The sequence below is a fragment of the Lynx canadensis genome, chromosome E1, assembly GCF_007474595.2.
Source record: "Lynx canadensis isolate LIC74 chromosome E1, mLynCan4.pri.v2, whole genome shotgun sequence".
Classification (NCBI taxonomy): Eukaryota; Metazoa; Chordata; class Mammalia; order Carnivora; family Felidae; genus Lynx; species Lynx canadensis.
The window spans coordinates 47,843,584-47,856,343 of record NC_044316.2 but is presented as its reverse complement, the minus strand read 5'-3'; the positions used below and the strand labels follow the sequence as shown (position 1 = coordinate 47,856,343).

Sequence of the window (12,760 nt, the reverse complement as noted above, 5' to 3'; positions counted from 1 at the left end):
CAGGCACAAGAGACACAGGGCGTTAGGCACAGAAGTTTTGTTTCTTGCCACTGAGACTGTCTCCTACTGGAAACACCATTAACTGAAACTCAAAGTAGATAGAAAGCTCGAATTCACAGTGACGGGGCTGGAGGTCAGGGTGACAGGGGAACAGAGGGTAGGGGACAAAGCTCAGCCCTGTAAGCCTCTTTAGGAAGAATAGCAATAGATGTCTACCATGCAGACTAGCTCGTAGACAGCCTACAATTGGGACCTGGGACATGATTACAGGAGCTCATGCTTATGCTACTTGCGCCATTTAGAAGAGAACTGTGGCTTGATCAATTTCAGGGTGCTGAAACCAACACAGAAAGAAAAGCTTCCGCACGTTAGGAAGACCCAGGCATGCCCATGCCTTTTTACTGCGTGGAAGGAGTAAAACTGTAGGAAAAATAAATTCTTCCCTTTCGCTTTTTCCTAAAGCTGTAGTATTTTGACAAGAACCCAGAACCACTCTCTCAGCATAATGCGTGATTCCAAATACTAGAGAAACAAAGACTTGTCTCCTTAAAGATAAAGAGATAAGACACAAGATACGTAAGATTTACACCTAAAGGAAGACCAATCAAATGTCTTCCTGCAAAACTTATTATGTATATGTAAAGGGAAACTTCTAAATGTAATTTTTTTAAGTAGGCTTCATACCCTGCATGGAGCCCCATTCTGCACTTGAACTCACAACTCTGAGATCAAGACCTGAGCTGAGATCAAGAGTCGGATGCTCAACTGACTGAGTCACCGAGGTGCCCCTAAATGTAATTTTGTGTTTCCAATGTCATTCAAGTGGATATTTCAGATGTAAAAAGGAAATGAACAATCTGTGGTCATAAAAATGTGCTTACAAATAAAAAACATGATTACCAAATTTTAAAATCATAATGGAAGAAGAGACTAACACATTAAATATAGTATAAAATCAAATCAGCAAATTATAAAATTAGTTCAAGAAATATTCAGATAACACGAAGGAAAACACAAAGGGATGATTACAATAAGTGAAAATTGCAAGAGATAAGGTAGAAAGATTCATAATCTCTGACATCGAAATAATAGGAATTCCAGAAGGAGCAAATAAAACGGAAACTCAAGATAGTTATTAAAAGAAATAGTAGGGACAGTGCCAGTCAAGACTACATCAAAGAACCTAAAAGAAGAACTTATGGTATCACTTTTAGATAGAACAAAAATGTGATGCCATGAAAAGGATGAAAACTGAAGGTCTGCCAGACTCTGGTTCCACAAACAACTAGAGACAGCAGCAAGTGTGACTCTGGAGAAGTAGAAAGCAATCAAAGTTCCCCTAAGTAGAGGAAGAAAGTCAAACCTGCCAGGGGCGCCTGGGTGGCTCAGTCGGTTGAGCGTCTGACTTCGGCTCAGGTCATGATCTCGCGGTCTGTGAGTTCGAGCCCCGAGTCCAGCTCTGTGCTGACAGCTCAGAGCCTGGAGCCTGCTTCCAATTCTGTGTCTCCCTCTGTCTCTCTGCCCCTCCCCCGCTCATGCTCTGTCTCTCTCTCTCTCTCTCTCTCTCTCTCTAAGCATTAAAAAAAAAAAAAGAAAGTCAAACCTGCCAAGAATGTGGAGGCAGGAACAGGCTTCCCTGCTCTTAGAGGAAGCTGAAAATCAGTGCTGGTTCTGAAAGCGATGGCTTATAAGACGATGTATGCCTAGTAGAGGCAAAGGACACAGCCACGGCCTCAAAACTAAGCAATCAGACCAGTTCCAGGTGAGAGGGACAGAGTTCAAAATGAACAGAGAGACATTTGATTCTCCAAATTCCCACAAACAGGAGGCAGGCTGGGAAAACTACTACCCTACTACCCTTAAAGCAAATCATTCCTTCTGGTAAAAAAAAAAAAAAAAAAAAGATAATTCAGAGGGAAAAGCGAAGAGCCCCAGGAACAGAGCGAAGAGCCACGAAGAACACTCCCGGGGAAGGAGCATTAAACCCTAATCAAGATACAGGCAATAAATGCCTGGCTAGATTTCAGAATTGCCAGAGAATTGCCATCACTCCTTCTCTCATTCCGCGTCTCTGAATGGGAATTCTCCAGGCCCTCTATCACCACCGTGGGTTGGCTGTATGGCTGGCAGGGGGACAGAACTTCACTCTTTTCGTCCACAGGTGTTTAGATTGGAAGAAGCCGCACCAAGGAAGCCTCAGCTACACCTGGATGTGATTTTCATTACGTGCGTTGAGGTACAATTGATGGACAATAAAACTGGATCCACTTAAAACGTAGAGTTTGAGGACTTTTGACAAATACCTGTATAACCACCACAATAAAGACACGGATTCCCATCACACCCAAAAGTTCTCTCGAGCTCCTTTGTTAATCGATCTATTCCCTCCTGCAAACCCAGACAACCTCCACTTAGTAGAATCTCATGTATATGGAATCAAACAGTGTGTACATTTTTATGTCTGGCTTCTCTCACTGAGGAAAATGTTTTCCAGATTCAGCCATATTGTTACGTGTATTCAAAGTTCATTTTCGTTTATTGATTAGTGGTATTCCATTATATGAACGAACCATAATTTGTGTATTTATTCATGTGCTGATGGACATCTAGATGGTCTCCACATTTCAGATACTATGAATAAAGCTGCTATGAACACTCTAGTTCAAGTGTTTATGTGGAATAAGTTTTCATTTCTCTTGGCTAAATGTCTAGGAATAGAACTGTGGGGTCATATGGTATGGTATCTTAAACTTTCTAAGAAACTTTCTAAGATCCGGATCCCTGATCCAGAATGCCGCTGACCATCTTTTCAAGTATATACATTAGCCACTCATATAGTTTCTTTTGTCTGTAAAATCTTTTGCACACTGGTTGGGTTGTCCACTTTTCCTTGAATTCTAAGAGTTCTTCACATATTCTAGACACAAGTTCTGTGTCGGATTATATGTATTTAGAATATTTTCTCTCGTTTTGTGCCTTGCCAGGTGAGTTTCCAAATGGTGTTTTTCAAAGAAAGAAAGTTTCAATTTTGATAGTCCAGTTTATAACTTATTTCTTCATTGTTTGTGTCTTTTTATATCCTATTTTAGAAATCTTTGCCTACTCCTAGGTCACAATGATTTTTGGTTTTTTCTAAAAGTTCTCTGGTGTTTAGCATTTTCATTTAAGTCTAAAACCCATTTGATTTTTCTCCCATGTGGATATGCAGTTGTTCCCCCCATAATTTGATTTAATTCCTTTCTTCGTTCAATTCCATTGTCATCTTTGTGGAAAATCAATGGATTTTCAATCGGTATGTGCAGATGTATTTCTAGAACTGGTTCAAATTCTAGAATATGTTCTAATCTCTGGCTTTATCCATCCTTTCCCAACACTGCTATCTTTATTACTGTAGCTTTAATTCTAAAAATTAGGAACGTTAAGTCCTCTTTTTTTTCTTTCTTTATAATTGCTTTGGTTTCTCATGGATAACTTAAATCAAGCAGAGGAAGTTCCCCTCCATTCCTAATTCGCTGAGGGTTTTTATCATGGTTGGTTTTCGCATTTTTGTTAAATGCTTTTTCTGCATCTACTGAGATGATGACATGATTTTTCCTTCTTAAAATACATAGATTTCCAAGTGCCAAAACCCCTCATGTTCCTGGGATTAAACCTCATACATTCATGATATAATATCCTTTTTATCCTTTTTCTGGATACAATTTGCTAATTCAGAGTGTTTAAATCTACGTTCATGAGGGAATACTGGTATGCAGTTTTATGTTCTTATGATGTCTTTGTCTTCTTTTGGAAACAAAGTAATACTGACTTAACAAAATCAGTTGGGAAGCAGTCCCTCTTTCTATTTCCTGAAAAAATTTCATGCAGGATGATATTTCTTCCATAAAAGCCTGATAAAATTCACCAACAAAGCCATCTGGGCCTGGAGATTTCTTTGTGGGAAGGTGGTTAATTATGAATTAAGTTTCCTTGGTAGATAATAGGGCGACTCAAATTTCCCATTTCTTCTTGAGTCAGTATTAGTTTTGTGTCTTTCAGGGAATGTGTCTACTTCATTCAAGTTTTCAGTGGTAGAAGGTGGTTTATATTATTCTCATTATATTCTTAATGTGTACAGGATCCATATGGCGTCTCCTTTTCATTCCTGATACTGTTATTTTGTGTTTTCTTTTAATTTTTTTTATTTTTAATTGTGGCAAAATACATGTAACATAAAATTTACTGTCTCAACCAATTTTTTTTTTTTTTTTTTTTTTGAGAGAGAGAGGCAGAGCAGGGGAGGGGCAGAGAGAGAGAGAGAGAGAAAGAAAGAATCCCAAGCAGGCTCTGCACTCAGTGCAGAACCCAAGTGGGGCTCGATGCCATGTCCCTGAGATCATATCCCGAGCTGAAATCAAGAGCTGGACAAGGGCCCAGCCAACTGGGCCGCCCAGCCACCCCAGGGGTCTTAATAATTTTTAAGCATACAGTTCAGTAGCATTAAGTCCACTCACATTGTTGTGCACCCATCACTACCATCCATAACGTTTTCATCTTCCCAAACTGAAACTCTGTACTCACTAAACAATACCCCATTCCCCTCTCCCTGTAGCCATTAGCAAACACCATTTTACTTTCTGCCTCTACGAATCAGACTACTTTAGGTACCTCGCAGAAGTGCGAACATACGGTATTTGTCTTTTTTGTCACTAGCTTATTTCCCTTAGCATATCTTCAAGTTTCATCCGTGTTGTAACATGTTTCAGAATTTCCTTCCTTTTTAAGGCTCATTCATATTCCACTGTATGTATATACCACAGTTTGTTTCCATCCATCCACTGATGAACACTTGGAATTCTTCCACCTTTTGGCTAGTGCAAATAATGATACCATGAACATGTCAAGTCCTGTTTTCAATTCTTTGGTATAAATACCCAGAAGAGGAATTGGTAGATCAGATGGTAACTATTTCTAGTTTATTTGAGGAGCTGCCATACTATTTTCCACAGTAGTTACCCCATTTTGCATTCCCACCAAGAGTGCTCAAGGGTCCCAATTTCTCCACATCCTTGCTAACATTTAATTTGTTTGTTTGTTTATAGTAGCCATACTCATAGGTGTGAGGTGGTATCTCATTATGGTTTGTTGGAGAGAGAGAGAGAGAAAGAAAGAGAGAGAGAGAGAGAGAGAGAGAGAGAGAGAGAGAATCACAAGCAGACTCCACACTCAGAGCAGAGTCCAACACAGGGATTGATCCCATGACCATGAGGTTATGACCTAGTCAAAGAAATCAAGAGTCAGACACTCAACCAACTGAGCCACCCAGGTGCCCCTCTCATTATGGTTTTGATTGGCATTTCCAAAATGATTATTATGATTATTGACGTTGAGCATCTTTTCATGTGTTTACTGGCCACTTGTACATCTTCTTTGGAGAAATGTCTATTCAAGTTTTTTTGCCCATTTTTTGACCGAGTTGTTATTTCACTGTTGTCATTGAGTTGTAGAAGTTTCTTACATATTCTGAATATTAACTGTTTTTCAGATGTATGATTTGCAAATACCTTCTCCCACTGCATAGGTTGTCTCGTCATTCTTTTGACTGCATCCTTTGACAGACACAAATTTTCCATTTTGATATAACTCAATTCATCATCTTTTTTCTTTTGTTGTCTGTGCTTTTGGTGTCACATCCAGTAAATCATTGTCAAATCCACTGTCATGAAGCTTTTCCCCTATATTTTCAACTAAGAGCTTTATAGTTGTAGCTCTTATGTTTAGGTCTTTGATCCATTTTGAGTTAATTTTTATATATAGTGTAAGGTAAAAGTCCAACTTCATTCTTTTGCATGTGTTTTGCATCCAGTTTTCCCAGCACAATTTGTTGAAAAAAAAATTGTCCTTTTCCTATTGAGTGGTCTTGGCACCTTGTCAAAAAATAATTTGATCATATATGTAAGAGTTTATTTCTGGGGTCTCTATTCTACTCTATTATTCTATATATGTCTGTCTTTATGCCAATACCACACTATTTTGATTACTGTGGCTTTGCAATAAATTTTGAAATTAGGAAGTATGAGTATTCCAGTTTTGTTCTTTTCCAAGACTGTTTTGGCCATTCATTGTCCCTTGAGATTCCATACAAATTTTACAATGTATTTTTGTATTTCTGAAAACAAACACAAACAAACAGAAAAACATGCCACTGGAATCTTGATAGGTACTGCATGGGATCCATTTATCACTTTGAGTAGTACTGACCATATCTTAACATGTTAAGTCTTCCATGAACACTAGGATGTGTTTCCATTTACTAGTGTCTTCTTTAACTTCGTAGTTTTTCAGTGTACAAGGCTTTTACCTCCTTGATTAAGTTTATTCCTAAGTATTTTATTCTTTTTGATGCTATTGTAAATGGAATTATTTTCTTAATTTGTCAGATTGTTTACTGTCAGGATATAAAAAATGAAACTGATTTTTGTGTGTCGGTTTTTTATCCTGATGCTTTGTTGAATTTATTAGTTCTAACAGTTTTATATGGAATACATACATATTCTATGTATATTTTATGTACATATTCTATGTATAAGATCATGTCATCTGTGAACAGAGATGATTTTACTTCTTCCTTTCCGATTTAGATGCCTTTTATTTCTTTTTCTTGCCTAATCGCTCTGGCAATTAGAAAGTCTTTGTCTTTCTCCATTAAGAATGATGTTAGTGATCAGTTTTTCATATACGGCCTATTATTTTGAAATAGCTTCCTTCTATTCCTAGTTTACTAAGTATTTTTATCATGAAAGGGTATTAAATTTTGTCCGATGCTTTTTCTGCATCGTTTGAGATGATCATGTGGCTTTTTCAATCATTCTGTTAATGCAGTGTACTATACTGACTGAGTTTCATATGTTGAATTCTCATTGCATTCCAGGAATACCCCACTTGGTCATGGTGTATAATCTTTTTAATGTGCTGCTGAATTCTGTTTGCTAGTTGTTGTTTCTTTTCTTTGCTGGTTTTGTTTTGTTGGGGTTTTTTGGTTTTGTTGAAGATTTTTACATAAATATTCATCAGGGAAACTTGTCGGTAGTTTTCCAGTAGTGTCTTTGTCTGGCTTTGGTATCAGGGTAATGCTGACCTCATGCGATGAATTTGAAAGTGCTTCCTCTTTTTCAATTTCTGGAAGAGTCTGAGGAGGATTGGTGTTAAATATTCTTTGGATGCTCAGTAGAATTCACCCATGAAGCCATCTGGTCCTAGGCTTTTCTTTGTTGGGAGCTTTTTGAATATTCCTTTAATAACCTTACCAGTTACAGGTCTTTTCAGATTTTATTTCTTCATGATTCAGTCTTGGTAGACTGTTTCTAGTAATTTGTCCATTTCACCTGGTTTATCCAATTTGTCAGCATACATCTACTCATCATACCTATAATCCTTTTTATTTCTGTAAAATCAGTTGTAATACTCCCCCCCTTTCTTTTCTGATTTCAGTTGAGTCTTCTTTCTTTTTAAGCAATTCAGCTAAAGGTTTTTCAATTTTGTTGATTTTTTTCTGAAGAAAACAACTCTTGGTTTCATTTTTTTCTAATATTTTTTCATTCTCCATTTTGTTTATTTCTGCTCTAGTTTTTATTATTTCCTTTCTTCTGCTATCTTTGGAGTTTGTTCTTCTTTTTCTAGTTCCTTAAGATGTAAACTTAGGTTGTCCATGTGAGATCTTTATTCTTTTTTAATGCAAGCTTTTACAACCTTAAGTCTCCTTCTTACTGCTTTCACAGAATCTCCTAAGTTTTGGTACACTGTGTTTTCATTTCCATTTATCTCAAGATATTTTCTAACATCCCTTTTGATTTCTTCTTTGACTCACTCACTGCTTGCTTAGAGTGAGTTATTTAATTCCACACATTTGTGAATTTTCCAGTTTCACTATTAACTTCTAGTTTCCCTATATTTTGCTCAGAAAAAAAATACTCTGTGTGATTTCAATTTTTAAAATGTTATTAAGACTCTTTTGTGGCCTATCACATGATTTACCCTGGAGAATATTCCATGTGTACTTGAAACTATTCCATGTGTACTTGTGTTGGGTGGAATGCTTTGTATATGTCTGTTTGGTCCAATTGGTCTATATAGTACTGTTCAAACCTTCTATTTCTTTATTGATCTTCTGATTGTTCTATCCATTGTTGAATGTGGGAATGCGGGGTACTAAAGTTTCTTACTATTACTCTAGAGCGATTTCTCCCCTCAGTTCTGCCAATGTTGGTCTCATATATTTAGAACTTCTGATGTTTGGTGCATGTATTTTATAATTGTATCTTCTTGGTGAATTGACCCTTTTATCATAATATATGTCCTTCTGTTTCATAGCTGTTTTTTACTTAAAGTCCATTTTGTATGATATACAGTCACCTCTGCTCTCCTTTGGTTACTCTTTACATGAAATATCTTTTTCTATTCTTTCACTTTCAACCTGTGTGTGGGTGTGTGTGTGTCCTTAGATCTAAAGTGAGTCTCCTGTAAACAGCATATAGTTGAATACTGGCATTTTTATACATTCTGCTAAGCCATGACTTTTCATTGTGGAGTTTAATCCATTTACACTTAAAGTGCAATGAATTAGTGATAGACAAAGACTTACTATTGACATTTTGTTATCTTCTGTATGTCTTATAGGTTATTTGTCTCTCATTTCCTCCCTGCCTGCCTTTTTATTTAGTTGACATTTTGTAATGACATGTTTTGATTCCCTTCTCATAGCCTTTTGTGTGTATTTTCTTTGTGGTTACCATGAGGATTAGAAAAAAAATTTTTTAATCCTAAAGTTACAACAATATATTTTAAACTTCAACTACATACAAAAACTCTACTCCTTTATAGCTCCACACCTCTCCCCACAAGTTTATGTTGCTGATACTGCATACCCATTAACGTATATTTATAATTATTTTACACATCTTTCTACTCCTATAAAAAATAAAAATGGAATTATATAGATTTTTTTTAATGTTTATTTATTTTGACAGAGAGAGAAACAGAGCATAAGCAGGGGAGGGGCAGAGAGAGAGGGAGACACAGAATCCAAAGCAGGCTCCAGGCTCTGAGCTGTCAGCACAGCTGACGTGGGTCTCAAACTCACAGACTGCGAGACCATGACCTGAGCTGCAGTCGGACGCTCAACAGACTGAGCCACCCAGGCGCCCCTAAAAATGGAATTATAAACCGAAAGGAAAATTCTACAGGTTTTTATATTTGTCCATATATTTCTTTTTATTTGATAAGTCTGACCAGAATTTATCAATTTTATTTAGCTTTTCAAAAAAATCAATACTTGGTTCATTGATTTTTCTCTACTATTCTCTGTTCCATTGATTTCCACTCATCTATTTTATTTCCTTCATTCCACTTACATTGGGTCCACTTAGCTCTTACTCTTCCAGCTTCAAAAGGGGGAAGCTATGATCACTGATTTCAGATATCTCTTCTTTTCTGATATAAGCATTAAAAACTCTAAATCTCCCTTTAAGCACTGCCTTGGCTGCACTTCATAAAGTTTTATGTATTGTATTTTCCTTATCATTTGTTTGAAAATATTTTCTAAACTCCCTTGTGATTTCTTTCTTCACCAATGGGTATAATTGATTTTTGGAGGGCACCTGACTGGCTCAGTTGTCGGAGAGACTCTTGATCTTGGGGTTATGAATTCAAACCCCACATTGGGTGTGGAGATTACTTAAAAATAAAATCTTAAATGGGGCACCTGGGTGGCTCAGTCAGTTAAGTGTCCAACTCTTGATTTCCGTCCAGGTCATGATCTCATAGTTTGTGAATTTGAACCCTGCATCATGCTCTGCGCTGACAGTGCGGAGCCTGCTTAGAATTCTCTCTCACTCTCTCTCTGCCCCTACCACCAGTGGGCACTCCCTCTCCTCAAAATACACTTTTTTTAAAAAGCAAAAAGAAAGCAATAATAATAAAATAAGATCTTTTCTAGAATCATTTTTTTTAGCTTATAAATATTTTAGGGCTTTTCTGGATATACAGTACTATTATCGTTCATTTCTCATTAAATTCAAATGAGGTCAGACTATATATCGTGCGACTTTCATCTTTGGTGACCAGTTGAGATTTCTTTTATGACCAGACATGACCTATCGAATGAACATTCCATGCACACTTAAAGAATGTGTAATCTGTACTTGTTGGGTGGGGTGTTTTATAGACGTCAATGAGGTTGAGATGGGTCAGTGCACTGTTCACGTCTTCTACATCCTCACTGAATTTTCTGCTCCATCAGTTCCTAAGAAAGGTGTTAAAATCTGCAACGTGTGTGGATTTGTCTATTTCTTCCTTTGGCTGTTATTTATTGACTCGCATATTTCTGAAGCTTTATCATTTGCTACATACACACTTATAACTGTTATGTCATGCTTATGAACTTATTCTTGTATCATTACAAAATAATTATGTTTGTCTCTAATAATTCTCTTTGGCTTAAGGTTTCTTATGCTTCTGTTTTCACTTTATATCTCTTTACATTCCACAACTCTTTCAATTTACTTGTCTTTGCATTGTAAAGTATGTCTCTTATAGATAACATACAACATGGTTCTTGCTTTTTAAATCCAATCTAGTATTCACTGCCTTTGGACTGGACCATTGAGTCCAATTACATTTAATGTAATTATTGATATGGCTCTACTTGGTCTGCCATCTTGCTATTTGTTTTATATTTGTCCCATCTTCTGTTTCTCTGTTCTTCCTTCGCTACCTACTTTTATGTTGACTATTTTACCTTATTCGATTTTAATCTCTTTAGTTATATTTCTTCCTGGTTATATGTCTATTATATTTTTAGTACTTGTTCTAGGTGTGTGGTAGGCAACATCTAATATGGCTCCCAATGACCCCTATCTCCTGGCATTCATGCCCTTGTGTAAACCCTTTTCTCTGAGTATCCACTGAATCTAGTGATTTACTTTTAATAACCTGAATATAACACAAGTGATAGGCTATCACTTCCAAGATTAGCTTACAAAAAAGACCCTGGTTTCCATCTTGCTTCTTTTCTTCAATGCAAGCCAGCTGCCATCTTTCATGCTGCTCATTGGAGAAGTCTGAACAGCAAGAAACTTAAAGAAGCCTCTGAATGAGAGCCCTAAGACTGATGCCCCCAAACACCCCACAAATACTTTGACTGCAGCTTTACAAGAGAACCTGAGCCACAAATCCCAGCTAAGGCATGCCTACAAGATGATAAATTTTGTTGTTTTTAAGTTGCTAACACTCGGAACAATTTGTCATGCAGCAATAGATAACTAATACAGACTTTGGTACCCAGAAACGAGGTACCGCCTAAAAAGTGGAAGTGTCTTTTGAACCAGGGAGTCATCAGAGGCTGGAAGGACTTTGACTTGTATACTAAAAAAAAGACAAAATTGACCGGAAGAGGCTGTTAGCAGAAATCTGGACTTGAGGACTCAAGTGAGATTTGCCAGTGAGAACTCAAGAGGAAGTGAGAGACATGTTACTGAAAAACAGGAGAGGGATCCTTTTATGCAGTGGCCACACTATCACCTTAAGTAACATGTAAAACAGAAGACGTGCTTAATAAGTTGGATGAGTGATATAGTGACGGAGATTTCCAAGCAAAGTATTTCTTGCTGCTTAGAGTGAAATGCAAGAGAAGAGTAATAAATTAAACTAAGTGGAGGACACCTAAAGAAAAAAGAACGAGAACTTCATGATTTTAAAAATTCTCAGTCTCCAGCTAGCAAAAGATGCTAAACTAAGAAATGGCACCCGAGTGAAATCTGAGCACCGCCTAGAGAAAAAGCCAAGAGTATAAATGAAAAACCTTTTTTTAAGATCAAAAAGATCAAAGGTGGTACATCAAGAGTACTATACATTCACACACAGAGAACTTTAAAAAGATTAAGGCGATGCTTTACAGATTCTCTCAATCAAACAACAGAGCCTCTAGAAAGTTAAGGTCATTATCCCTCAATCTTGTCAGAAGCAACCCAACATGGAAAGGGAATCTCAATGAGATTAATACATGTGGCTTTTGTCTAGTGGAATGAACATAAAAGAGATGCACAGGAGGTCTACAAAGGTTTTGAGAAAATTATTCAGCAAAATCACTGCTCCCCTAGACTGAAAAAGATAAGAGTACAAAAGTGTCCAAAATTCTTCTGGAGGGAAAACAGGCTGAGAAAAGTACTAAGCTGCAAATACATGCTATCTTTCATGAAAAAGAACTCAGAAGATGGATTCAGCCCAGTGGGAGGAGCTAGGAGACATGCAATATTAGTCCCAGGTCTTGAGCCTTGATTAAGGAATTTCCAGTATTTGCCCAACTGGATTTCAGAACTGCTATGGAAACCAGTGACTCCTTTGTACTTCCCATTATTCACCCTTTCAGAAATGTCTCTAGTGATCATTGATCGTAGTTGGGTGTGTGGGGAGCAGGTAGCTATCGGAACAGACATTTCTCCAAAGAAGATATACAAATGGTCGTTAACCACATGAAAAGATGCTCAGCATGAGTAGTTATTAGGGGAATGCAAATTAAAACCACAATGCAATACCACTACATGCCCATTAAAATGACCAAAATCAAAAACACTGATAATACCAAGAGGTGAGGATGTGAAAAAACTGAGGCACTCACACGTTGCTAACAGGGATGTCAAATGGCACCGCCACGTTGGGAAATGGTTTGCTACTTCCCTTAAAAAGTTAAATACACACTTCTATAGCCCATTGTTAGATATCTACC

The 12,760-nt window shown here is 37.1% G+C and overlaps 1 protein-coding gene across 6 annotated transcripts in view; it reads right to left on the bottom strand.

Annotated features, from left to right (window-relative positions):
• Nucleotides 1-12,760, bottom strand: part of CEP112 (centrosomal protein 112) — a 418,049-nt gene that overhangs the window by 378,095 nt on the left and 27,194 nt on the right. The window lies entirely within an intron of this gene.